At 42.9% G+C, this 26,902-nt stretch overlaps 1 protein-coding gene across 1 annotated transcript in view; it reads left to right on the top strand.

The window, feature by feature from the left end:
- KCNIP1 (potassium voltage-gated channel interacting protein 1) overlaps positions 1–26,902 on the top strand; it is a 374,463-nt gene that overhangs the window by 56,254 nt on the left and 291,307 nt on the right. The window lies entirely within an intron of this gene.

Below are 26,902 nucleotides of genomic sequence, written 5' to 3'. Positions count from 1 at the left end.
GTTATCCCAGCTTCTAACTGGCTATGTGTGTTTGGATCAAAGAGACTCCTGAGCACACTCTTGAGCTCTGGGAACAAAAGTTGTGTGTGTGTTTATTTTTCAGGAGATGAAGGACAAACTGAAGGTATCTGTCTCATATAGTTTTTCTCCTTAGCTCATCTAGCCAACAGCTCTACCTCTTTTGCTTTACGATATTCCTATTGGTAAAATATCTCGAAGTTCTACCGTGAAGGTCTAAGGGCTCTAGGAATGCGTGAGCTGAAGTTCCAGGTCTCTCTGGGCAGGTGGAAGCTCTGGTATGGGTTGATAGGAATGGTTGCCGTTGGCTGGCCAGCTGGGGATGAGTTTGAACAGAAACCATCTTGCCATCCTGTGCCTGTTCCAGCTGCTCTGCCTTAGTTAATGAGAAATGGACAGACTTAGGCTGATGCAAGCCCAAGGGCTACACTGCATAGATCAGGGTACTTGCCTTTGGTGGGATTGCCTTCAAATGGACAGGCCTTCAGCTTTTCTTAGTGTACTTAATTTTAATTTCAACAGATTAGCTGATTTTCTCTCGTGTGCATTGAGTTCTTTGCCCATTTAGAAGAACTGCAAAGGAGAGGAAGATGTACCATCTACTGCTCTCTTGCCGAGTAACATCTTGAATTAATGCTTTCATGCTTAATAAAATTTTTACAACAATTACTTTTTCTGTTTGAATTTTTAATATTTACAGATTGCATTTTATATGGATGCAAGGAAATAGGAAGCCAAACTTAAAATAAGTAATAAACTCTGCTTCTAAACCCAGCTGCTGAAGGTAGAAATTTACTCAAGCGTTGAGCTTGTATTTTGCTGATCAGCCTCACACTGAGGAATAAAATCAGCAGTATGTGATTTTTTGAGAACATGCTTATTCCTCAGTTGAAGGTGTGTTGTCAGTTTGTGAGGCAAAAACTCCATTAAGCTGTGTTCCCTCTGACATAACTGAAGAGCAGCAAGTCTCATAAATATTTACTGAATTATAACTGAATTTTAATCCTATTAGTGTGTACCATTATCTGTGTCAGCTTCTTTTAAAACAGTATCCCTGTCCTCTAAAAATGAAGTATTTAAGTTTTAATATTTCATCAGTATGGTGTTAAAGTATAGATTAAATTAGTTTAAATCACTTTGTGTCCAAATACTTTAAAACACTGTCTCTGCTTAAATATGCACAGAGTAATCGCTGGCTGAATGAATAAAGATACTTCAAATAAAAATTGGAGGGGGGTGAATGGAAGGGTAATTATGACTGACTTAATGTTTATATGGCATTAAGCTAAATCACTTATTTCAAGCTCGTTATATGAAATCTGGCGATGATGGTACTGTAGTGCATATGACAACTGAAGGTAAAGCTAAGTGTGAAGAGAAGGGAAACTTCAACAAACTAATAAAAGTTGCTGCTTGGAAGCAAGGAAGTGCAAATAACCATAAACAACTTTTAAAATAGAAACATGTTCTGTCGCAGTCTTAGATTGTGGCGTATTTGCCCATCCTGAGAGTACCCTGCCTGGACTCAAAGCTTCTGTTGAAATTTTACTATTCTTTGGTAAGAGTAATCAGTCCAAATGCTTCATGTATTTTTGTTGTTGTTGGTGGTGGTGTTTTTGTCAGGGGCAGTGCTTTGTTTTCCACGGCTAGGGGTTTTGTTTTGGTTTTTGACAAGGTTGTAGCAGGTCATCCTGTTGGTGGGCTGCATGCAAGGGAAGAGGACAGCACAAAGTTCTGTCTGTGTTCTTGGGAGGTGATACTGGTGTCTGTCCCTGTGCACACCTGCTGTGTGACTGCTGCAGGAGAAGGGGACACAGGAAGAAATGCTCCTGAGGAGCACAGGCCACATAAGCCCTGTTGTCTGCAACTGCCTGGGTTTGCTTGGCTAAAATCTTTAAACTCGAGTCTTTCAGAAGAAGGGAGGGTGCAGAGAAAAACGAGTGTATAGAAAGCTCTATTACCTTCAGCTTTGGTGGTCGGTCTTCATACATCTGTAACTCAAAGTGGTGGAAAATGATTTGCAATAGCAACTCTCATCAGGCTGTTCAACTGGTTATTTCCAAGTGTTTGACCAAAGAGCTAGCTGTGGTATTTCTACCATACGTGTTGGGAGCTAGGGCAGCTATTAATTCCGGATGGAAATCCCTCCTCTTCCCTAGGCATTTGGCAGCGTGTGCTCTGCAATAGTGAGGGGATTCTAGATAGAAAACTAGAAGTCAGTAACAGCAGCGAGGGGTCACAACCAGGTTGCTCCATGGTCCTGTAATACAGGTTCATTCAACTGATTTTTTTTTTCCTGGGTTATATTGGCTTTAGTATGTGAAATAAGTACTTTAATCATAAGTTCTCAGTTTGTTTGTTAGGTTTTTTTTCCCCAGGGAAAATAGTTTGGGTTGTAACGTATTCATGCAAACCCATTTTTAATCTTTGAATGCATAGCCTTGGCTAATCATGGCTAATTTTCATTAGTATTGATAACTACAGATGACATTTTATGTTGATGGTACTACTCCAGAGTGAGCTATTGTGTTTTATTGAAGTAGTTTCTTTCCCAAATATTCAGCCACTACGTGATTCAAAATCATTTAACTTTAGAGAAAAATTCTTCAGTGTGTTCTGTCCATCTATATTACCCTTGTTTTGAAGCATGTCCTTACGGAAACATTGTCTTCAATAGCAAAACTTGTCTTCCATATTTTCAGAGTTAAACTAATGTGGATGAGCTTGCAAAATTCATGCAGTGAGGTGCTGAATTTGACATAGAGCTGCAAAAATACTGGAGATTTGAAGTGCAGGTTTGTGGCCACTGCATGAAACACTCATGCAAACATGTACCTGGCAGCACAGACAGCTACAGCAGTCGAGTGTAAATCGGGGCAGTGAATAAGCAGCTGCTTTTGGGCAAGTGTTCAACTGGATTAGCCACTGAGCCATTTATTAAAGCTCCCAATGCCGCGTTACAACTCTGTAGGATGAGAGAGCGCTGTGTTGTGCTGAGGACTTAATTCAGGCTGCTTGTGAATTCTCTGAATCTTTTCTTGTGCCTGAAGCTGTTGCAGAAGCCTTAGATTTTTGCATCAGGTAATTAACCCGCTTCTCAGCTGCCGTGCACAGCAAATACGCTATATATACCTCTTATCCATGTTTTTATTATTGTCACCTCACTGTGACAGACCATGACATACTGCATGTTGTATGTTTTTCAGAAAATAAATCTCAAAAGACAAGAGATGTGGAAGTATTACCAGATTTGCTGCAGGGGCTGAAATGCAGAGAATAAATGACTGTTCTATTCTGACTTCTCAACAACAGGTCTGCATATGGAGCTCAGACCTCATGTCTGACTTGTTTTGCTTCAGAGCATCATTTCTAGCAGTTCTTGCTGTTGCACAGGCAAACCATGTAGGAAAAGCATTGCTTTCCTCGTTGAAAAAATAGGAGAGATACTGTAATTATTCTCCAAGCACACAGAGCACCACAAATAACCAAGGTTCAGCAAACAAGTGTTAGAATAGTTCTTGCTACATTAAAGCATTTTGAAAATAATAGAAATTGCTGTTGTGTTCAACTCAGTGTAGTCATGATTTAAGGTCAAGAGATAATGAAAAAAACCTTCTCCATATTAGTTTGATGGATTAACTTCTACTGGAAATATAGGAAATATTCTGTGAAGCAAAATAAGCATTATGGAGAAAAACCTTGTGTGGAAATTGCTGGAAACAGATTTCTTCAAGGTGGTGGTTTGTTTTGTTTGTTTGGTTGGGTTTTTTTTGGTTATTTTGAGGTGGTTTTTTTGGTTGTTGGGTGGGGTTGGTTTGTTTTTTCGTAAGGTTTCCTGCACAACTTCATTACATCCGATTATAGCCTTGATGTTACCTGTCAGGCTTTTTTCTGTTGGTGTCTCTTGTGCTGCCTGTCTGGATGCAAACAGGATCCCCTGGGGGTACAAAGGATGTACAGAGGCAAAGAAACTAAGCCAGATCAGTATACAGGTGTGTTTCTGAGGTATTCCAGGGAATAAGAATTCTGAGGTAATTGTCTTTCTAAAGTTTTCTCAAAGCAGTACCTAGGATGAAAAACACAGTGGTTTGAACAAATTTTGTTCTGCTTCTGTGTTTTGAGCTACTCAAGTGAGGAAAAGGAAATGTCTACAAAGATAGAGAAGGTAAAATGAAATTTTAAAGCCATCTCTAATGAATTAAATATTCTTCTAAAATCATATTAGATAACTTTAAACAGAGATAGTTTAGAGGAGATTAGTGAGGGTAACAAATAATAGAATATATATAAAGTATTAACTGGCTGATTCCTTGAAAGTTAAACAGATCCTAGAACTATTGCCGAAACAGTGCAGGCTGCTGAACAGAGACATGGAGTAAGAATCCCAGTTCAGTCATTGTGTCCTGCCCTGTTCCCTGCACCTCTTAGAGCTCACACATCTCATCTTCTATTCTCTGGAGTCCTCAGGAGTCCTTTCTCTCTTCTTTCCCTCCTCAAATCTGTCTTGTCTTCTCTCATTAACCTTCCAAGGCTATTGGAGAGGGTCTCACTTCTAGGTAGATTTTCAGCTTTTATTCTCCACTTTTGTGGTATGGTGTTTGTTTTTTTTACATAAATGTATGGGTGCTCCCACACATACCAAAATGTGTGAAATGATTGTAGACAGGCAAATGTTTAAGAGAAACAAGTGCAGAGAGTGGAAGACTTGAAGTGATGGAGGAGGAGAGAGAAGTGACAAACTGTTAATGGGATTTAAATCTGACCTAGGAAAAACATGTGTTTCATGTGCTGATGGGAGAAAGAACAGATGTTCTTTCACTTTCCTGGGTTAGAGTCCCAGGAAAACGGAGTGTACAGCTGCCCACATACTGCTGGGATCCCCTCTGCCACTGCTCCCTGCAGGCAGTCTGAGTTTGGTGCCGCAACGAGGGGAGGAGAGGACGTGAAAATAGACCTGGACACCAGATATCAGGAAAATTAATGTCAGTTTGTTGGTGGTGCTAAGGCCTAACATTCTGCGGGACCTTTCTGGTTTACTAATCCTCACCAGCAATCTGAAGCATTCCCCTCTGCCACTTGCCTGCTCCTTTCTGAAACGGTAACCTTCGGCAGTTCAGGAATTGGCATTTGTGTGCGTAACAGCGGTCCATCTAATCCAGTACCGTTCCACACACAGCACTGAAGTCAGCATTTAGAAATAAATAGCTCTGACTTCTGAGAGTGTCAAAGGATGTCAGAGAGGTAACTTGCTCTTGATTCCCTCCCAGATTTGCTGCTGCAGTTTCCAGATGTTTTGGCTCTCAATAAAGAGTTGTCAAGGAATAAAAATAGCTCTGAGAGTTTGGATTTTTTTTTTTCTTCTTCCCCGCCTCCCCTATCAACTTTCAGGTGAGAAGTTCAATCCTGATAGGTTACATACCATACCTCTTCCATGCTGTACATACAGTCCAAATTTAGTATGGGAGATGTACATTAATTTGTCATTAGCCATCAGCTGTGTATGTTGCTCTAGGGCCAGTGGACATGCAGCTTCTAATTACAGCTCATTTTGTTGTTCAGCTCAATTGTTTCTGCTGCTTTCAATAAAGTAAGCCTGCTGAAAGCAAATTGTATCCTCATTAGGACTAATTAATAGTTGCCTTTTCCAAAGAGCATCATGTGAGGCTTTGCACAGAGCGATAAACTAAAATATTGTCCAGCTGCAGACTTAATGTCAAACTTTGCAAAGGGAGACAGATGCTATATTGAAATAGTTCTGCAGACCCTAGCACTTTTGTTGCATTTTATGCACTGCCAAATGGCTGTTGTTACTTTTGTTCTCTTTTCCGACTAACAAAACTTGTAAAGTTTGGGTTAGATCCTGCTGGCCTGGAAATCAGGGGAAGTAGGAGCTGAAACCAGTCATATTTCTTAAAACTGATTCTCATAACCTATTTCCTGAGGAAATTCTGTTCCAGGGTTGCTTTGGCCTTTGCTGATAAGACTTAGGACATTTATCTATCTGTACAGCTTGCTGAAATACTATCTTGTCAAAAGCCATCTAAATAACTTCTAGGTAATGAGAACAAGACAGTGAGGGTGAGGGATCAATTAGCTTTGCTCTTTTCTTTCAGGTCACACAAAACTTCAGCTTTTTCATCGCTCTTTCTTTCTTTAAAGTTTAGTTCATGCCCACAAGACAAAAATGCGTTGTGACCCAACTATGATACAGGCAGCTCCCATGCTCTAACGCCAAAGCACAGCAGCTGGATGAGACCCGTGTGGGTGCGGCTGGTAGGGACAAAGCCACCAAGTGATGCTTCATGCTTGCTGTTCAGGCTGTTTTGCAGCAACAAGTCTCCTCAAGGGAGACATTGTAGTTGCCGCAGTCCGCCACCCCAGGTCCTTTGTAGTGCCTTGTCTAATCCCCCCGAGGATGCGGATCCCTCAGTCCTTTCCATTGACTGTTGCTCTGAGAGCAGTGGGAGACCTTACACTGTGCACAACCCTTTCTCTCCTGTTTGTAAAATGAAATACTGGTTTGTCTTCCTTTACAATGTTCTTATTTTTCTGTGATTTCAGATCAAACTAGGCACACCCGCATCCATCAGAAAGCATATTCATTGTATAGGACTGAGAGGGCTTGTTCTTTGTTTGTATTTACAGTAATATATTTGTTTATCTGTTCTTGTTAAGTGTCAGCTATGGGTCCAGCAGGATGTAGTACTTCTTCCAGGGATGTCTGAATTTGTCCTGGTGATTGCTTTTGATCTTACGTTTAGAATTAATTAATATGTCTGAATAAAATAGAAATAACAGCAACAGAAGTTTTACTTGCTGTTTCATTTCATCTTTCATCTGCATGCAGGTCCTTGGAAAGCCTTAGGATTTGACCACTGCTTTGCTCTTTGTTTCTTGCACCAGCTGGTGTAAAAGGCCCCTTTCAGATGCATGAAAACAACTTGTCAATGTGGGCAGAAGGAATGCCAGGTGAGCAGTCCTACTCCTGAAACACTGGCAAGTTGCTGTGTTCAGTCTTCTCTTGGTGTTTCCCAGGGACTGCAGGAATTGGGGTTAAGTGTGAATTTTGGAGCACTGTCTGGCATGGGGTATATATGTGCCATCGGCACCCAGCAAGGACTGCCTGCCTTCTTGCATTGCTAAGGAGAAGATGAAAAAGTTGGGCATGGGTTAGCAGCAGTGCTGGCATAATCAGGATGTGGGTCACTCAAGGATATTATCCATGGCTTAAGAATGCATGCAAAAGTTTGTGATCCCTTTGGAAGAGGAGGAAAACTTGAGGAGACTTCTGCTGTGGATGGGCACAATGCCCCATGGCTTGGTCCATGTGAACAGCCAAGCACTCATCCCTCAGAATGTGCCTCCGTGTTATGTGTTGCGCCTTTACTGAGAGCAAAATAGGAATAGATCATGGTCTTGTGGCTTTTATTGCCTTTTAATTCCACACAACAGTGGGTACTTGATTTTGAAGTTCATAGTTCCCAGCTCAAGAGAAAGCACAATTTGTATGATTAATGGCTCTCAAGGAAGAAGTACAAGGGAAATGGCATTTCAGAGAAAAGAGTGTTGCATGGGGGCTTGTGGGTTACCAAAATGACAGAGCTGTTAAGGAGAACAGGGCTTAAATAAACAAAATAATTCCTGTGATTGTTTCTCGCTGCATTAATTCTGGGATGTACTTTTGGTTTTGGTCCCAACTCCACCACAATTTTGGAGAAGCCATGATTAGGGCTGTGGAAAGGCTTTTGTTTCACAGCTGTACCCAGGGCTGGCAAATAAGGAATCATTTTAGACTGCAATAAACAAGTAATTTTTGTATTTTACTTGCCAAATATAATGCTGGATTTTTTTTTTTTTATTTCAAAAGGAAATCTTCTTTTGCAGAATAAATTGTTTTACTGTGGACACATATAGAATAAATGACAGAAATAAAGTGAAATGTTTGGAAAGGGAGGTTTCCAAATATTGCAGAGGTTTGACAGCATACATTTCAGGTGCAATGAGATATTCTTCTGAGTGCCTGCACCCTCCTCTGCTACTGTTTAGGAAAGCCAAGAGCCAGAGTTTGTTAGGGAGATGTGAGACTCTGGTCCCTGTATGTCTTTAGTTACTGAATGTGCTTTTGTATGAAGAATTAAGTCTTTGTCAGAACAGGGACTGGGACCCAAGAATCCTTTTCTTGGGCTGGTGCTGTGAATATTTGTGCAAAATACAGGGCAAGGCACCACCAGCTTCTTGAAGTGTTTGATCAGGTTGTTTCTTATGGTCAGTGGGGCTGTTTCAGATGGAACTTTGTATTGAATTTGACTTAAATTTGAGTGGTTTTGGAAAACTAAAGTTAAATTTCTCTGTTAAAGCTCATAGTTACAGGAAAGTTTTTTGGGGGATGTGACCTGGTTGACCAAGTTATTACTGCTGTGATTATATAAGATAAGAAGTATCACTTCAACTGTAGTGCTTTTGTTAGGGGAAAAAATTTCTTGTCACCTGCAACTGAGACAAGTGCAAGAGTCCGCAAACCAGCAAATCTCATTTCTGTACATTCCGAAAGTAAATATATTACCACTTTTGTAATATGGAGAAATAAGATATCTAGATATCTGTTTTCAGGAAATGGTGAGCAAATGTACAAGACAGCTCCCTGTTAGCATATTCTGTCTGGTAAATATTTGAAGACTGTTTCCCCCCAGCAGGCAGAAGCTGTGCAGAGCAATTAGCCATTTGGTTGTGTGGTGTCTTCACACTCTGTGTAGAAGTTTTCTTCAATGTTGGTTTTTTCTTCAATACAAAAAACCATGTAACAGCTGGTGTCTGGATTGTGGCTCTTTTTCTGGTACAGTGTTTACCTGCTGCCAGACTTGGGCAGAAAAGCAAACTGTTAGAGAAGCAACATAGCATTGGCCTGCAGAGAGGTTTTGCTTGGCGGTTGTACAGTCCATAGCTTTTGGATGCCCTCTGCAGTTTTCCCAGTGGAGTTTCAGCTCTGCTGCACCTTGGGGTCCGGGTGCCCATTGTCTCGCTCCACCCACGTCCTGGGTGTCTGCACCTGGGAGCCCAGCACCAGCTCTGGGTGTTTGTTCTCCTTCACCCAGCTGGATGCTGCGAGCCCTACTGCGCTGCTACTGAAACGCTGATATTAAACCAATAGACTAGGTGTTCTTTCGAGAATCCCCATGCTTTAACGCTTTTAACCACTCATTTAATGAGTCACGTTATGTATTCATTCACCTTGTACTTTACAACATCACCACCTTATGGAAAGCAGAGACCGTTTAAGCAGAAACTAATATAATTTTAAAACTTTCTGCTGTACAGTCTCCGGAAAAGGTAGTTTAAGCCTGCTGAGCTTGGTCCAGTTTGATTTCCCCATAGACCAGATGACAGTGTGAAACCAGGCAAGTAGCTCCCGGAGTGGCAGATATCTTCTGAGTTCATCTAGTTTTGCCTCTTGTATTTGGGCTGGGTGGTGTCTAACTTGTAAGTTAAGTTTTTCACGACTGGACTGTTTGTATTTTTCTCTGTGTGGATTTTCTGATTTGTAACAACGATCAGGCCTTGCCCTATGTGGGGGCATTAATGCAGCACCTCACCTCCACCTACTCATCCGTTTTCTTGATTTTGGAAGGTGATTATCGTCTCGAGGATCACTTCTCAAATCTAGTTGAACATGGCCAGCTGGGGCAAGAGATCTGGAATGGGACATTGCAATTCTATAAAACTAATTTCCTTAAGAAATTGGGCCAAAAATGCTCTCAAGGTTTACTTAGCTTTCCAAACAGCTCTAAGTATCATTTACCACATGTTTAAGTTAGGTTTTCACTTTCAGGTGTTAGCAGCCACATTCCTCACCTAGTGCTGGCTTCTGCTCCTCTTTGCCCAGGGAACACTGAGCTGAGCCAGACGGCTGTGGGGGCCGGCAGCTGCGTGCTGGGCTACCTGAGGCCCCCTGGGAACTGCCAGGAGGTTGAAGGTCCCAGCAAGCCATAAAGAAGGCCATATGTCTCCTATAGCACCATTGCCTGAACTTCCAAATGCAGAGTCAGCTGTTGGCAGTGGCCGCTTTTCCCATTGGTTTGGCTGCAGAGTTCTCACAGTTCTTCCTGAGCTCCTGCCTTGACTTCCTGTAATGATCTGTGTTCTTGGCCAGCTCATCTCACCCTCCAGAGAGGAATCGTCTTTAATAACAAGAGCTATCTATAGGTTCTAATAGAGATTAGACTGCAGAATCTAAACCATAGGGATTTATTTTTTTAAGTTTATTGGTGGTGTTCCTTAGGAATTGCATCCTGTTCTAGCAAGGATACCCAAGATTTTCCCTCCCTTTGCTTGTGCTAAATCCAGTTCCTAAAAAAGCAGCCTGGTTGTTTAAATCAACAAATAGCATTCATAGTCAAGCAAAGAAATAGTTTGTCAAATGTTCATATTCTAGTTATAAATAATAATAATAATAAATGTGATCAGCCAAGTTGCTTATCTATCTGAAAAAAAATGCCAGTATATGTAGTATCATTTTTAGGAATTTAAGATAACTGTGTTTTGAACTAATCTAAAGTATTCATGGTGTTTCTTATTGAAGAATATTTGCAGGTACTCCGCGGCTGGTGTTCTCCCAATGCATATGCAAAACGGGAGCTTTTAGCTCTGAAGTTCCTTTTCCGACATCCCCTCCAGAGAGGGTGGGAGCTCTCTGGAGACAGGGACTTATCAAAGTGTCAGAGCATTATTAGCAATAGCATGGATATAATTTTCATCTTCTTAAAATAACTACACCTCCGGACTTTCAATAGATGTGGTTGTGCCTTTTTTTTTTGTCTTGTGAATTATTAGCTTTAGAGTGGTGTCTTTTAATGTGTCCTCTAAAGAAACTCAGTGTACTTCTGAAGAGATAGGATCTTGACATAAGGACAACTGTGAGCTGTTGCCAAGTGCAGTCTGTAATAAAAAGAGTGTTCTGTTATGAATGAATTTTACATTTAATATAGCCTTGGGGAAATTCTTGCCCTTTTGTGTATTTCTAAAGCTTATAATAATGTATCAGTGCAGAAGGAAAACGGTAATTATTAATCTGCTAAAATAATATATCCCTTCAGCCACACTAGAGAGTTTGAATATTCAATTTCAATATTTCTTTGGGGAAAAGCAGGAAAAATGCTGAGGTTGCAGCATTCGGTTCTGGCTGAATACTTCGCCCCCCGCTAAGGGAAGTAGCTGAGGCTCGGGCTGTGCAGTTGGACCTGACAGTGGCTGTATTTTGTCAGCTGCCATTCTTTTTATGTGTTTATTTTAACTAACTTGCATGGTGCTTAATCTAGTCCTCTCTATAGAACTAGTAAACAAAACTAACAAAAAAATCACACTTTCAAGTTTCTGTCCAGCTTTTCTGTGCTGTTATTTGCATTTGATGTCCATATTTCTGCCCCAGGCTTGGAGATAATCAGAACTGCAGTGAGTGGGGGTTATGGGTGAGAAGGTAGTTCCCAAATACCAGCTTCTTACTGCTTAATCTCCTGCACACTGCTAAAACAGCTCTTTAAAAGTTGCCTTATCAGCAGCTGATTTTACAAGAAGCTGCACTTTCTGCTTGAGCTAAGACTGGATGGGAAAACAACAGGATTTTCAGAGGCTGAAAACGTTTAGTGCTTTGTGCTCAGTCAGTGAAGCTCCTGGTCAGTAACCCTTAGGCTATGATCAGCACACCACAATCTCTTTGTGTGGTGAACAGTGAAATTCCATTTTCGCATATCCCAGGAGGGCTGTGGCGGAGGATTCCAATAGACTACTGCTCTGGTTTAGGATGATACTAGACTGTCAGCTTAAGACCAAGCTGGTTTTGCTGGCCTCAGCCTTTTGACATATGGCAGCAGGGATTATCCAGCACAGCCATGCCATTAATGGTGTGAAATAGCTATGGCATGGGCCTTGGCTTTCCTGTTTCGGAGCTACATGTGACTTGAGCCATTCCTGGCTCTTAGGCTGGCCTGGCTGAGTGGTGGGGGTTCACCCTGAGGATGGGCGAATCACTGTGTGCTGGGCAGCCCCTGCATGGGCTGAGCCTGACTGCTCTCTGGGGGTTGATGCAGGCATGTAGTGGTTGGGTTGAATTGTGTGGTTTTATTGTTCAGCACTCACAGCAGCTGTCTCTTGGGGTACGTGGGCTAATAACTCTCTTCAAAAGCTTTAACGTTCTGTGGGATGCCAAGGCTCGTTCTGGACAGTGTGCAAAGGATGCTGAGCAGCAAAAATGTCAGTGTGCTGTGACTTGACAATCCACCATGTAATGGGCTTGGTTCTGCTCCGATTTGGCAGCACGGTGCCTGGACCAGGAGCACCCTGCTCAGGCGATGGGCAGTGCAAAGTCAGCTCCGCAGTCAGCTTCGTTGATGCATCTGCTCTTTTTTTCAAAGGAACATCTCCTTTGTCCATCGGTGTTTGCAACATAGGCATTGCTCTTATGTCACAGGGGATTACAGAGGAAAAATTAAGTTACCCCCATATCTCTGTACTTCCAGTTGTACATTTTAAGAGTGTGTAGATCCAAAAGAGAGTTTACAGTGGCAGTTTTAGAGAGCTGCATCTTTCTTTGCCCTGGGAGTACAGCAGAGCAGTAGAAAGGCTTGTACCTTTTTACCGCATATAGGGATTATGGGAGGCATGCATGATCCATACCAGCACTTGGAACTAGAGCAGCCCCTAGTCATTTATACTGGCATGAAGATCAAAATTTTGTTTTCAGCCCTACATGTTGGGGGACTGGCTCCTGACCTCATCAACCTAGGGTTTCACTGGGGAATGTATGTTGGACATTGTGATGTAAGCAAGAAAAACATTTTCTTTAGTATGTTCCAGACAACAAACAGTGTCATTTAGGCACTTCTGTTTGTAGTTGCAGTAGCTTTTGGCACACTGCTGTACTTAATGCTTTTTTTAATGTTTTATTGGATGGCAGCATTAGTTCATGGCGAGGTACCTAGATTGTTGCAGCGAACAGAGACATAAAAATAAGCAAGCACTATCATTATGACAGCAGCAGCAGTTGCTGCCAGCCATTATTAGCGAGCAGACTTCATCCGAGAAACAAATTGTCCCCTCCTGTGGGCTAGGGCAGTAGACTGTTTTCATTATGTATGCACTATACACGGTGTAGTGAAAACTGATGGTAGTCAGCTTGGTTTATAGCCACATGGCATGTTACTGAGTAATTTTAAGGAAGAAGATGAAGTTTTGCAATAGTTATTTGAACTTGTTTAAGTAAGACTGAGTGTGTTTTCCCTTACTGTGGCTATGACCCCAGGCCGCAGAGAGAGGAGCTGGTTCTCCTCTCCCAAAAGAACTGGAGCTCCCTTGTTGTCCCAGTGTCCCATGAAGCAGAACTGCTCCAGTGGGCGACAGGGAGGGAGCTCTGGGGGCATTCAGCACCCCAGGTGAGTCAAGCTGCTTCTCGGCCTCTTTCCAGTGAAACCTCGGGGTCCTGGGGGGCAGCAGCCCTGTGATGCACACTCGGCCGTGCCAGGCAGTTGTCTGCATTTCTGCAGACCTGGGTGTTACTTTGCACACAGTGCCTTGTCCTTGTAGCTGTTAAGCAGAGAAGGCAGGGGTTGGTTCTTGGTGTGATAGTATGGCTGTGTGAGCACTTTTTGTTCTCCAGGGTGAGGCTGATTGCGAGGGATTTGAAAAATGAGGATGGAATAGTAAAAGAAGGTAACGATTTGATATGGAATCTTATTGCGGAGTTTTGATAAGTTCGTATCTCCACCTTCATTGCATTGCTGCTCCACTGTGTAAATTCTCTTTCAAAAATGCATGAAATGTTTTCCCTAAAGCCTTGGGCTTTCTGGACTGCTCTTCACATTTCTCATTTGAAACAAATGAAGAGGAGAGATAGAAAGTTATCTTTCTGCCCTACTGTGCAAGGGCTTTTTGGTTCTCTCTTGTTATGCAGCAATTTGAAAGTGGAAATCTTCTGAGAACTCACTGTCTCTGTCCTGGCTTTACTTTAGTGTCCTGACTCTAGCAGAAACTGTTGAAGCTCAAACCCAAATGCCTTTTTATATGAAAGTGTATCAAGTGGATGCTCTCGAGTCACAGGAACAAGACTTTGCAAGTTTATCGCCATGGTCACTTTTCATTCTGATTCCTGCCAGAAGTGTGGTGATTTTATAGCACTAATAAGTGAAAGAATGAGGGAGGTTGCTGATAGGGTTTATTCTTAGCTTAAATAGAAGTGCTTCCTCAAGTTCCCTGCTACTATATAGAGCAGTTCCTGTTTCTGTATACTATGAAGTGAGAATAAAAAGTTCAGAGATCTCTTTTTACAGTTTACTTCTCTGTACTGATTTCCCAGTGATTGACTGTGTTCTGCACGAGCAGCCATGATACATTGGGTCCTAAGGGTCAAAGCCTGTAGTGGTATAAACCAGTGCTGGCTTCACTGAATCAATACCAGCTTGCGCTGTTGGAGGTTTGGCTCTCAATACTTGCTGTGGAAGGCAAAGTTATTCAAGCACTGAATGCTTGCAACAGCATTGATCTTTGTTACGTTACGTTTTTCCTTTCTTTTTTCTTTCTGAAGGAGAGCAAACCTGAGACCTTTTACAGTCCTCAATAAAAGTATAGACTACCTTTGTCCTCTTTGCTTTCTGTTTCAGTTAACCTGCATGATGGCTAATGAATGGACCTACTGGATAAGCGAGCAAAAGGGAAGTTCTATGTTTGCAGCAGTGTCCCAGCACTCACCCTGTGTGAGCCTCAGGGCTGGGCAGGTTCAGAGCGAGGGGATCTGCCCGGGATGAGTCCCCGGTGAAGTCTGCGGTGAGATGAGCAGCACTGGTGGGGAAGCTGCATTTGTGCTGCTGATATGGGCTCCTGGCAGCAGAGCAGCTGGCTGGATCCTGCCAACATCTCTCACACGTCGTGCTGGAGCCGGGGTAGCTGCAGATGCGGGCAGCAGTGTGCAGGGTGTGAGGGATGGAAGGGATGGGGTGGCAGCACCACCTGCATCCCCAGCGCACGAGAGCTGCTATTCCTATTGCAAACAACCAGCACACTCCAGTGGAGCAAGGCTGTACTGCTCCTCCTGCAGCCGACCAAATTATTATTGTTATTTTTTTAAAAAAAACCCTAATTCAGCCAGCTATTTGCCTGCTTCAGGCAATCACTTCATCTCTCTTTCAAACAGCCTAACTCTCCAAAATAAATGTAGTGTCTTCTTTTCGTTGCCACTTGTTTTAATTTCTGTTCTTTTTTGTTGTCTGCGGTCCAAATACAGAGTGGAAGAGAGTGGACCAGAAGATAGGATGGCTCATCCCAATGGAGCCCATTGCCATTTTATTTTTCATTGTTGAGCACAAGCTGAGTCTCTGCATTTGCAATCTCTCTTACACATGCAGTGGTTATATTTTCCTCTTATATATTGGTAAAAAAATAGACATGAGAGTGCTGTGCTGTGCTGTGCCCATCCTCAACCTAATGGGTGACTTGGGCCTCTTAACTTTTACTAGCAGTTTAGTTGTGTGTTTGAAAATCGTGGCAAAAAGCACATTCCTTGCTCTCAAAGGGTGGTCGTGTAATGTAACTGAGCAGCACCAGGTGGCACCGTGGCAGATTGTCTCATGTGGAGTCTACAGACAGACAAAAACGTCCCATTGCTGCCTGGGATGCAGATTCTTCCAAGTGCTGGGCATGGTGTCACCTGCAAAGCATGTTTTTATTGTGATTCTTTGAATTATCCTTCTTGAACGCAGGAGATGATACTTCCACAAAGAAAGAAAACAATACGTGCTGAGAAATTACTTTTACCTATAGGAAAAAAAATCCACGATGAAAGTATCCAGAACTGGAAGCAGAAGTCTTGAGCATGTTGTCTGGCTGTACAGAAGTTGTGCTTATGTACCCCACAGGGATGTAAATTCAAGTGAGGAGTTACTGACACTTAGTCTTCGAGCTGAAGTACTAGCAAAGGGATAAGACCTCTGCATGAACATGAGGTTCCCTGTGCTGTACTGCTGTTTGGATAAATGACATAGGCTAATGAAGTGTCTGGTCCTCGGATCTGCTAATCTAGAGGGTTAAAGAATTTTTATTTGGTCTCAAAGAAAAATAAATAAAAGGATGCACTGGTGATGCAGGACAATCAGCAGGAAATGCACATTTGCAGCATTGAAAATAATGGTGTCTAGTTCAGTTAATTTAGGCCAAAGTAATCTGCAAAATTAAAAGGAGTGGTAAACAGAACACACGGACTAATGAAATGTGAGAGGAACAGAACAAAAGAGAAGGTTGAGGTGAAATCTAGATGTGCAAATAACTTCGCTGTGAGGTGGGGTTTTTGTCCTGCCTTGTCTCTTTATCTTTAGTTTGTTTTTTGGAAGTTTTGTGTTGTCACGGGGCACAGTCATGGTTCTTATTCCTAAATGGTCTCTTTCTCAGATCTGCATACGGTTGGCTGTGTCATGCAGCACCAAGCTGCATATGTGTTTAATTGCAAAGGTAGAAAGTTTGTAGTCAGTGGCTTTGAATGAGCTTAAGTTTCCATGGAAAAAGCTGACTAGCCAAGTGCCACTCTTCAGTGACAATGGCAATAAGGTCTGGTTAAATCAAGCTCTCTGAAGTGTGCAGCCACTCAGATAAATGTTTCATGTTGTCTGCATGATGCTTTTCAAACATAGCAGTTGCCTCTGTAACCATTGCACAGGAAATAAATAATTGATGGCATTTATGGCAATCAAAGTGTAATTTCTGCTTCCATTTGATGGTGGTACATTTCATAAAAACAATTTATTTCCCAATTTTGCGCTCAGAAAAGAGCTTTGTGCCACTGGGGAGTGAAAATTCTACAGTGTTAAGAATTTGTTTGTGCTAAGTTAATTCTCAGAAATGGTCAGAATGCTTGTGAATACTTCATGAATAACTGTGAATTACTATGGGTGCTGTATGCAAATGTTCAGTCTTTATTTGGGGACTCTCTTTTGCTTCTCTTCTGTATTTGTTGCTTTGTAATAGTTTACTTTGATGAAGCAAATTAATGAATAGTAAACAAGGATTTTAAAAAATGTTTTATGGTTAGACCACTTGGCCACATTGCAGCATCTGCCTTAGTGCCATCTTAGTAAACTAACAAACTACCCTAATAACCTTAAGCAAAGGAATGATCAGACATGAATGAAAATATATTTCATAATAATTGATGCTTTGGATTTGATTTGGATCAAAACGTAATTTGCCCAGGAAGCAGCCTAATAGTTATCCCAGGCTGTCTTTATTGTACCGTCAGGAGCTGGTGATGCCGTAACACTCGTGCCACTGGGTGGTGGTGCAGCCCAGCGTGGTTTGTCTCAGGAGATGTGCCCTTGCTGCTGATCCGAGAGCTTTTTGGTTCCTTGTGTATTTTGGCTCTTGGGCTGTAAACGGACCGTGGTGCTTCCTTTCTTTAGTGGGGTGCTTTGAAATGTATGAACACAAAGTATAGTAGTATATAGAATTAGTGGGTTTTCCTACATTCTAGTGTGTTCTTGCTCTAATTTCCTTTGAAAAAGACTTACAGGAAATGCTTTCTTGACTCTCAGTAAAGCCATCAAAAACTTTCCTTCATCTAAAAAGGAATCCACAGTCTCATAATATGCACACCATCACTTTTTTTGTTTTGTTTGTTTGGAGGGCCTTGTTCTGAGGCTTGCTGTCCTTCAGCATTTACACACAATGCTGGGCAATGGATTACACAGGACTGTGAAGCTGTACCGGACACCTGCAGGACAAAATCCAAACAGACTTCTTGCATGTTGACTTTGGATTTTTTTTTCTTCCCAGGAGTCTCAGTGCTGAGCTCACTGCTCCTGCCCAGCCGAAGGGGAGGGATAGTTAGTTTAGCGTTGACTCCAGCTTGGCTCTGGTAGGTAAGCAGTTCTGTGCCTTAAAATGAGAAGGTATCAAGGAAATGAGGGAATGGAGAGGCTGCATGGTGACAGGCAACCTTAGGCAGGTGACAGTGCATGGTGGGTTACATGAGAAATGACTTGTCTTTCCATTTTCCCTCATGCCACGAGCCCTGAGCAAGGCAGAGGTGTCATCCCCAGCCTCTTTCTGTAACAAACAGCAGAGAGTAACAGCTCCAGCTCCAGAGAAAGTGGATTTGAGCTACAAAGCTGTTGAGGGCTTTGGGGGGAAATGTGTTTATCTGCAGCTTTTGGAACTGTAATCACACCACTAACTGCTTTTCCACTTCACATTGCGGGAAAAGAGAGCTCAGCCAACAAGAGGCATTTCCAAAATCCCCATTTGTGCACATTTATTCAACTCAGCAGTGTTATCAAGGGCTTTTCATATTGCTCCACTCATCCTAAAACTGCAGGTGGGTTCAGCCTCAGTCCTGATGCCCTAACTCTTTGGGCATTGCACTTTAAAGTGTGCACAGTGCTGGTATCACCTGAGCAGCACAGATACTGTGTATTGAATTAAAAAAGAAGAGTTAAAGCTGTGCAAGCAGGCAGGGTCTGTCTGTGGCAGGGACCCACCTCCCTATTTGCAATGCAGTGAACGTAGAGGTTGTTGGCAGATGCTGTGCAAACCATTTGATGCATAGTCTGCCAAAGTCCTCACCCTTCCCACCCTGCCCTAATAGTGCTCTGCTTTCACTCGCCAGTTCAAATAATCAGCAGCCCTCTGTACATTTTTGCAAGTATTTATGTAAAGCTGCTGGTACAAGATAATGGGGTGAGGTGGGGGGGAAGTAATTGCTTGCAATTTTGCCAGAATATCTTTTCTGCAATGTCAAATCCAGTCATTAAGCAGAATTTCAAGCCTCCCTATGCTCTGCCCTAATTAAATAGGTTGACTGTACTTTTTTTGTTCTGGCAGCACTAGGGATTGTTTAACCTGGAGAAGAGAAGGCTCTGGGGAGACCTTATAGTGCCTCCCAGTGCAGAAAGGAAAGATAGGGAGGGACTCTTTATCAGGCAGTGGACTCATAGGACAAGGGGTAATGGGTTTACACTGAAAGATATTCCTAGATATTAGGAAGAAATTTGTCACCATGAGGGTGCTGAGGCCCTGGCCCAGGCTGCCCACAGAAGCTGTGGATGCCCCATCCCTGGAAGTGTTGACGGGCAGGTTGGACGGGGCTCTGAGAAACCTGGTCTGGGTGTCCCTGCCCATGGCAGGGGTTGGAACAAGATGGTCTTTAAAGATCCCTTCCAACCCAAACCATTCTATGATTTACCAGATTTTGTAGTTAGTAGATCACAAAGTAGTACCAAGTTTCTCATCCAAAAAGAGCTTTGCAAAATCATGCATGCTCTCTGGAGTTTTAGAGCGGAGGGCTGGCATGGAAGGAGACACGTGGGCTCTGCATGCATTGGGACAAGGAGAGGTGACAGTGTGGCAGAAGTGTAGTGGAATAGTTAATGGTCTCAGGTCTCCACTGCTGTGCATCTCTCTTGGGGTGTTGCTTTGGCAAACCCCATCCTCAGCTCAGTACCATTCAGCTAGCGGGACAGGGCTCATTTCTAAGGTGGGCTCTGGGTTGTGCCTCTATTTCAGAGATGTAGAAGCTGAGAGGCAGAGCAAAGGAGATGAGCCCATGGTGAGAAATCCTCTCTTTAGCAAAGCTGGGTGCAAATCCGTAATAAAAGACTCAAATTTTGCAGGCAAGTTTAAGATCACTTAACACCTACTTTTAGGCTTTTGCTGGGGATGAGTAGGCAAGAGAACACCATAATGCAATGTGGTGTATATTTTAGAATTAATATTACTTGTTATAGTAATTGGTTCAATATATTTCAGGTCTGATTTTTAAGATTGTGAGCTTACAATAGAGAATATTGCTCAGAAAACTCTGCCTGCCTCTCTCCTTTTCTAGTTTTCCTGCAGCAATGGATTGAGTGAGCATGGGTGATTCTTTATCTACATGACTTTATTATTTTTTCCCATTAATTGTTTTTGTTCCTGCCTCTTCCTTCAATAGTGAAGCTTGAATGAAAAATAATAGAATTAAAAAGCACTTGGATAAAGCAATCATTTAAGGGTGTTATTTGTTTATGCCTTACTCGTAAGCATAAGAACTGTAGCAGTGCCTTTGGTGTGCCACATCTTTCAATTCATTTTCAGGCTCCACAGTGTGGAGCTCAGGTTTGCTCTCTTGGAGCAGAGCTGCTGAAGCATCATCCCAACCTTCTGGCCTTGGGTTGTTTTTACAGGCAATGAATGAAATTCTAGATCTATAAGTTTATAATTTGCTCTTTTGCTATTTTAAGGGTGTTAAAAAAACCAAAACAATTCAGCTGTGTGTAGTCTGGTCTGTTAGTTTTGGGAGCTTAGTTTCTTGCTAAAAGGCTAGAGTACTAGTAAGGAGCATTTGCTGTAAGGGGCACACTCTGGTATCACAGATATCTATAATACACACAATCACTCTTTCCTTCCTGGTGCCAGAATTGCCTGTCTGGAGACCTCTAGTTTGAGTCTGAATGATGTTCTCCTGAGTCTTTCAGATAAGCTATTATTCAGCTGCTGGCTGCAAAAAAGTTCCAGAAATTCCTGTTGAAGTGCAGTAGATTGACCTCTCAGCTGTTTGTGATCTTTGTAGCCATAGCTTTTGAACCTCTCACAGTCTTTAACAAGCTCATTGCTGCATAAGCATTGTGACAAAAAGAAATGCTGTAATTTCTGCATTGTGGATGGAAACTTAAAATGATCGCACAGGAACTGTGTTCCTGAGGAGGGCAGCTTGGTGTCCCCCCTACTTGTCTAGAATTTGCCATGTTCTCTGCGAAATTCTCCATTCCCAGGCTGTAATTCCTCTGTTTCTTCAGCCTCTAAAGCAGCTGTTTTCCAGACCTTTGCCTCAATTTCCTAGCTTAGGTCAGCTCTGTTTCTGGCATGCTGACCTAATGTGTGAAGTCAGTCTGTATTTGTTACAGTGCATTAAATCCTAGAGCTGCTGATTTTCTTTCTCAGAATTTAAGTACCCATAATGCTCCTCCTTTTACTTCACTTTCAAAATAAAATAAATTGAATCCAACAAAGGGTACTTCAGTTTTGGCTAGAGACTCTCAGCATTAGAAACAAGTGGGTGTAATGCATAATAACTAAGCCACTTTTTAAAGCAACACAAATGTTGTTTACTGACTGTTCTCTATAGATAAAGCCTAGGGCTGGGACTTAGAACTCTTGCCTGTTTTCACAGAATCCTTGCAGCTGCATAATTTTCTACATTTCATTTTAACAGTGCAATCCCTAAAATGTATTTTCTTGGCCACAAGTGCTGCCATACTGGGTTATCCCAAAAACCCTGTCTTAGGTGGTCCAGGTATCCGGTGCCAAGGAAAGGCTGTTAGAGCATGGCAAGTGTATCCAGTGTATCCCTAAATCTCTAATCCCTAATCCCTCTAAATCCCTAATCTCTAGAGATCAGTAATCTAGAAACTTACTGTACTTTAGAAGCAAGGCCTTTGAATGTAATAAGACTTTATGAAGTTTTTTGTTTCTTTTTTTCCCCAGCTTAACCATGTATTACCTGGTGAAACACCTTCCCTGTGCAGAATCTCCAGTCTCAATGGGTTCATTTGATGGCTCATTCTAGCCGCATATATTTCTTTGGGTAACTTCTATAGTGTGAGGCTTGCTTGTCTTCACTGAGCATGCCAGACGCAGCACTGTGGCCTGGGGTTGTGACAAAAGGGACATGTGGAAAGGGACATGCTGCTGTTCAGGGCAGTTGGGCTGACCTGTATAGAAACAAACAGCCAGTGCAGGCTGTTGCAGCAGTTCAAAAGCAGGGCAGTGGTGGATACTTCTCTGTGGAGAGAGTTTAAGGTAATCAAGATCAATAGATGTGGGAGTGGGTTTTTGTGAAAGGATTTATAGGCTTAATGTGTCTCCCCCACCTCCTTCACGCTTAGATTTGGTGCTATCTCATTTTGCCCAGACATATGTAAAGTTGGGGTTTTCAAATGCCTTCAGTGTGGAAGCTGCTAGAGGAACAGACTATTAGATAACAGGACTTGATGTCTTTCATGCAACTTAAGATACTATTTAGCTACTGCAGATGTCCTAGCTCCTGTTCTGGAGCTTAGACATAAATCAGTGCAAACAAGAGCTCTACCTACACAGGTCCTTCCAGCACCCCAGCAGTCTCAGCTCAGAGATGGTTTTGCCCTTAGTAAATGTGCTACAGAAAAGTTCCATACCTACTGTCCTGTTTGTTGAATGGATCGAGTTGTTATTGCCCAGCTAATCTGGTCTTTGCAAAACAGAAGCTGAAGTTGTAGTGTTGTGATTTGAAACACATAAATCATCTTCTGACTAAAGAACCTCAGGCTTGAACACTTTTCTGCGGTCCAGCTGCCTTGCTGTGTTGTGAGGAGTGCAGCTAGATATGCTGCAAGTTCACTTGTGCCATCTGTCTTTGTAATATTTTCTGAAATGTCTAAAACTATAAGTATCACACTCCTCCCCTAAAGTTGTCCTTGGCCCTTCTGATTCTTTTATGCTAAATTGGCAGCGGCAGTACCAGGGGGACAGCAGTTGAATTTTCAGGGTTAGTGGGCTGAAATCCAGGTCCAAACCTTTTCCATTTCACCTCTTTTTGAGCGAATCCTACATGGCATTGAGTTGTGCTTGCCCTGTGGAGGGACGGGAGCTGGGCTGTATCCTCAGTGTGTGATGCTTGAGCGGATCACAGCCTGGGGCTGCCTCTCCATCTCCAGCTTTCCTAGGGCTGTGAGTACAGGAGCCCTGGGGACGGGGACCACGGCTGCCCTGTTCTGCTGGGTTCAGGGGGTAAGGCAGGATCCAGCTCTCAGCGAACCCCTCTTGCCCATCCTCAGCGTGCAGCCTGGGAATGCAGAATTTCTCAGGCTGGGGTTTATAAAGCAGGTAACAGTGCTCTCTGCTGTCTGCATGGTGTATGCCATCCCCATGGAAAGAAGAGGGTGCCCCAGGGGCTGGGGAGACCCCTCAGCACAAGCTGGGGTGCCCTGGAAGAGGAGAAGCTTCAGCAGCCCTGATCTCTGCTCTGCCGGGCAAAGCTGAGCTGTAGGCTCTCATTTTAGGCTGTTTACTGCAACAAAGCAACTACGTTTCTTTTTCTGCCTTCTAGGAAGTAAATATTTGGGTCAGATCACTCTGTGATTGGAACAGGGAACAGAATGAGACAAGAGGAAAGGGTAATAAAAGACTCAACGTAGAAATCATTTATATGTAGTATAAATTATAAATGAATATCAAAAAGAGCAAATGCCGAAGTGAGTATATTTCAATACAGACACGCTTTAAACTATGTAATTCAGTGCATTTATTTTTATAAAACCTCTGATAGTCCGTATCATACCCAAGGAGCAATCCCCTTGTTTTCAGAGCCAGCGGGATGGCTGTGAGGTGGGTTACAGGCAGAATGTGTCCCCAGGGCCGTGGGGACCATGGCTGTCCCTGCTGCCACCACACCCCGCACAGCTGTGGGGCAGCACCCAGGATGTGCTGTGGGTGACCGGCTGGGGACAGCACCACGGGGGAGGTGACAGTGTCCCAGGGCTGGTGGCTGTGTACTGTGCGGTTCCTACAGCAGAGGGTGGTGTTACCTGTGTCTGCGCCGCTGGAAACCGAGGTTGAGTCAAAACGATGGGCGTATTTAGTCTGCTTGTTTCAAGCTGGTGTGGAGTTGTTAAATATTTATAGATGTATATGCGCGTCTTTGCTGCTTCACTGAAAATATTTTTTCTGTCAAGCAAACATACAACCCATTAGCTCTCTAAATCTACCACAGTGCTGCTATTTAGCTTGGAAAGCTTACCAGGCTGCTGATTTCCTGAGAGGATTCCTGTGTCGCCTGTAATAGCTTCCTCTGCTAACATTTCGACTTACTTCTTTATTCTTGGTGAAATTTTCTTTTTTCCAATGTCACACCTTTTGCGGAAATGCATTTCCTCTGGTGACACTGCCTCCCAGGTGCACGAGATCAGATATGCACCAAAAGCTAATGAAAGGCAGCCATACAGTTACCGTTCCTGTTTGCTCAGTGCCATGGGTGGGTGATTCTGGGTTGTCCATCCTGGCGTGGAGCTGTGGAGAGGAGCCCCACGCCCCCTGTCCCGCAGCCCCTGGGCGAAGCCATGCACACCTGGGCTGATGCTGGAGCCACAGCTGGAGGTGGTACCTGAGCTGGCGGAGGAGCCCATGCAGGCACTTTGGGGTTTGGGGGGCAGTGAGGGCTCCCAGCCGGCTGAAGGTTGAAATGCTGGAGCCGAGGTGTGTGCCATGTCCCTCGGACCTCTGGGCCTTCATCACCAGCATGTCCTCAGCGGGCTGGCACAAGAACAGGGTATTGCCAAGGAGGGAAGAAACAGTAAAACTGAAGAGTCAATTTCTCTGAAGTAATACAAAGGGAAAGTCAAACCAGCTTAAAGGTAACTTAGAGATGAGTTCTGAATATTGAAATTTCCTAGATTTTTAAGGATCTTGCTTATACTGGAAAGCTGCTGCTCTGTGTCCTGTCTCTCCACCCTGATTCTGAGCAGACTGTGACATGGGCTGTGCTGGGCAGTGACCAGATGTTTCCCCCACCTCTTGCCTCTGAATATTGGGTAGTACCTCAGGAAAGGTGACTCTGTGAGCTCTTCATCTGATCCATTGCTTGGCAAATATTTGGCTTGATTTGTGTTTTATTTTGAACTTCCTAAGCCATCCCTAGATGTGTTTTCTCTGAATCTGATAGATTTCTTGGAAGTGATACTATCTGAGGGTTGAAGGAGGAGTTTCTACAAACCTGCTACTGATTTACGTGGAGTGTTTTCATCCCACAGGTCAGGAATTGGGTAGGAAAGGCTGGAATATCATTTTAATGGGGAGTGTCCCTGCTAGATTTCTCTCATCTATACATTGCTTCACAGTTGTGTGAGCACCTCTTTACACACATATACATTACCCAGTTCAGAGACAGCACTGAGTTTTGTATTCAGAAACCAAGTATCTAATTTAATAAGAAGTTTAGAACTTGTCTTTCAGGTTAAAAAAATGAGCTCTGTTGTCAACTTGATGGTGCTTTACCAAGGTTGCACTGACGTGTGAAAACAACTTTACAACCTATAAAGTCATAAAACTTTACAACTCACAAAGTTATAAAGAAGGTGTTTTCGATGTCGGGCGCAAGGGGGATTGTTCCACCGTTCATGCGCAACTTCTAACAATGAGGTGTGTTTAAATACAGTAAGGTGTTACATATTCATAATGACCTCAGGAATGCCTATACATGTTCATAACCTTTTCCCACTTCTTATTAAAATGAGTCCCAGGTAATCATTTCCATAGTCTCCTCCTTGACCCCGCGCTGTTGCGCCTGCGCAGTGCCATCTGGTGGTCTTGAGGAGGGGTCTTTGGGGGTCTTTGGATGAAGGCTCCTTCAGCTTTGTCAGTGACCTTTTTACCTTTGGCTCATTATGTTGAATTGACTGGAACCCAAGCTGCCAAGTCGATTGAAACCAGACTGGCGCCCCTTTTTGCTGTAAATCTTCGTTATCTTGTCTCCTCAAGTTTACAGCTAGGTGCAGTAAAACTTCTTATCTTGGCATTCGATGGGGTTCTGTTTTTCTTAACATAAGTTTACATAAAGCTCTAAACTAAACATTTATTGTGTGGCTAAGCCTTAAAGTGTTAGTTCGTTAGTAGGCACCCATTATATGTTTAGTTAACCCTTAAAATGTTAGTTGCCTCTATCAGCATGTGGCAGAATGCTCCTAGTGCTGAAGGTCCTGTAGATGTTTGGGGCTTTCTTCCTCACACAAGTCTGCAAGAATGAGATTTTCAGATTACATGCAATGGACAGGAAATGCTGACACATGGTTTCATTTGTTTGCATTGTTAATTAGTGTTTAAGATTTAAAAGGTGTTGTGACTCTCCCTTATTCTCCTTATTCTGTTTTGAAATTGTAACCATTTTTAAACAATTTTTTCTTATGCAATCTTGCACATTTTCTTCATATATTCTTATCTTGCTTCCTTCCCTTTGCCACTTCCTTTCATTTCCTTTTTTTTCTAGTTTAAAAAACTGCAACTTGCTGAAACTAACTTGATTCTCACCAAAGTTGGCATCACATTCTGAACATTTTCTTTAGATATTATCCATCAGCTCTAATTACATAGTTGTGCATTTCTCTCTCTGCTGACATGATTACCTATTTCACATTTCAAAGCTGAATTTTAAACACTGCACTGCTTAAAGAGGAAGAGAAATTAAAAAGAGAGTGGGGGGGGAAAGAAGAAAGAAGGAATAAAAACCAGCCATGCAGGTGAACTTTTAAACCTCATTTAAGACATTTCTGCTTTGCTGGGGAGATGCTTGGACTGCACATCATGGTGTCAGGTCAGCCGACAGCACCAAGTTAGGATGCAGATTGGGTTGGTGTGATACATGATGATAGAGCTGCTGGTGGCTGAAGTGACTTCTCCTTCAGCAGGACAAGTTGTTGCTGCTCTGGTTCAGCGCAGTGAGATGGTTGCTGGATGTGTCTCTGAGCTGCAGCTGATGTGCTGACCCTTGTGGGTAAACTGCTGTTCCCTTGAGCTTGATCTACAAACAGGTTGTTCAGCGTTGTCCTAACTTGCATTTTTCAGGCACTGTTCACTTCCATCTTCACTCTTAGTTCCTTCATACATTCCTACAGAGACTGGCACCAGCCAGTCTAAATCTTCAAGCACCTTCCAGGAGCTGCTCATTGAGGGGTGAGGGGTAGAAAACCCCAAACAAACAACAAAACAAAATATTGAAAAACCTGCTTATCAGAAAACTGATTCTATCGTTTCCCATAAGGTAAACTTTTCCATACACATACAGCCTGATCTTGAGTCCTGGGAGAGGAAACATTTAGTGCTGAACAAAGAAGGGATTTAAGGACTGATTGTTTTG

This window comes from Columba livia, chromosome 14 (assembly GCF_036013475.1).
Source record: "Columba livia isolate bColLiv1 breed racing homer chromosome 14, bColLiv1.pat.W.v2, whole genome shotgun sequence".
Lineage (NCBI taxonomy): Eukaryota > Metazoa > Chordata > Aves > Columbiformes > Columbidae > Columba > Columba livia.
This window is presented reverse-complemented; position numbering and strand designations above follow the sequence as displayed.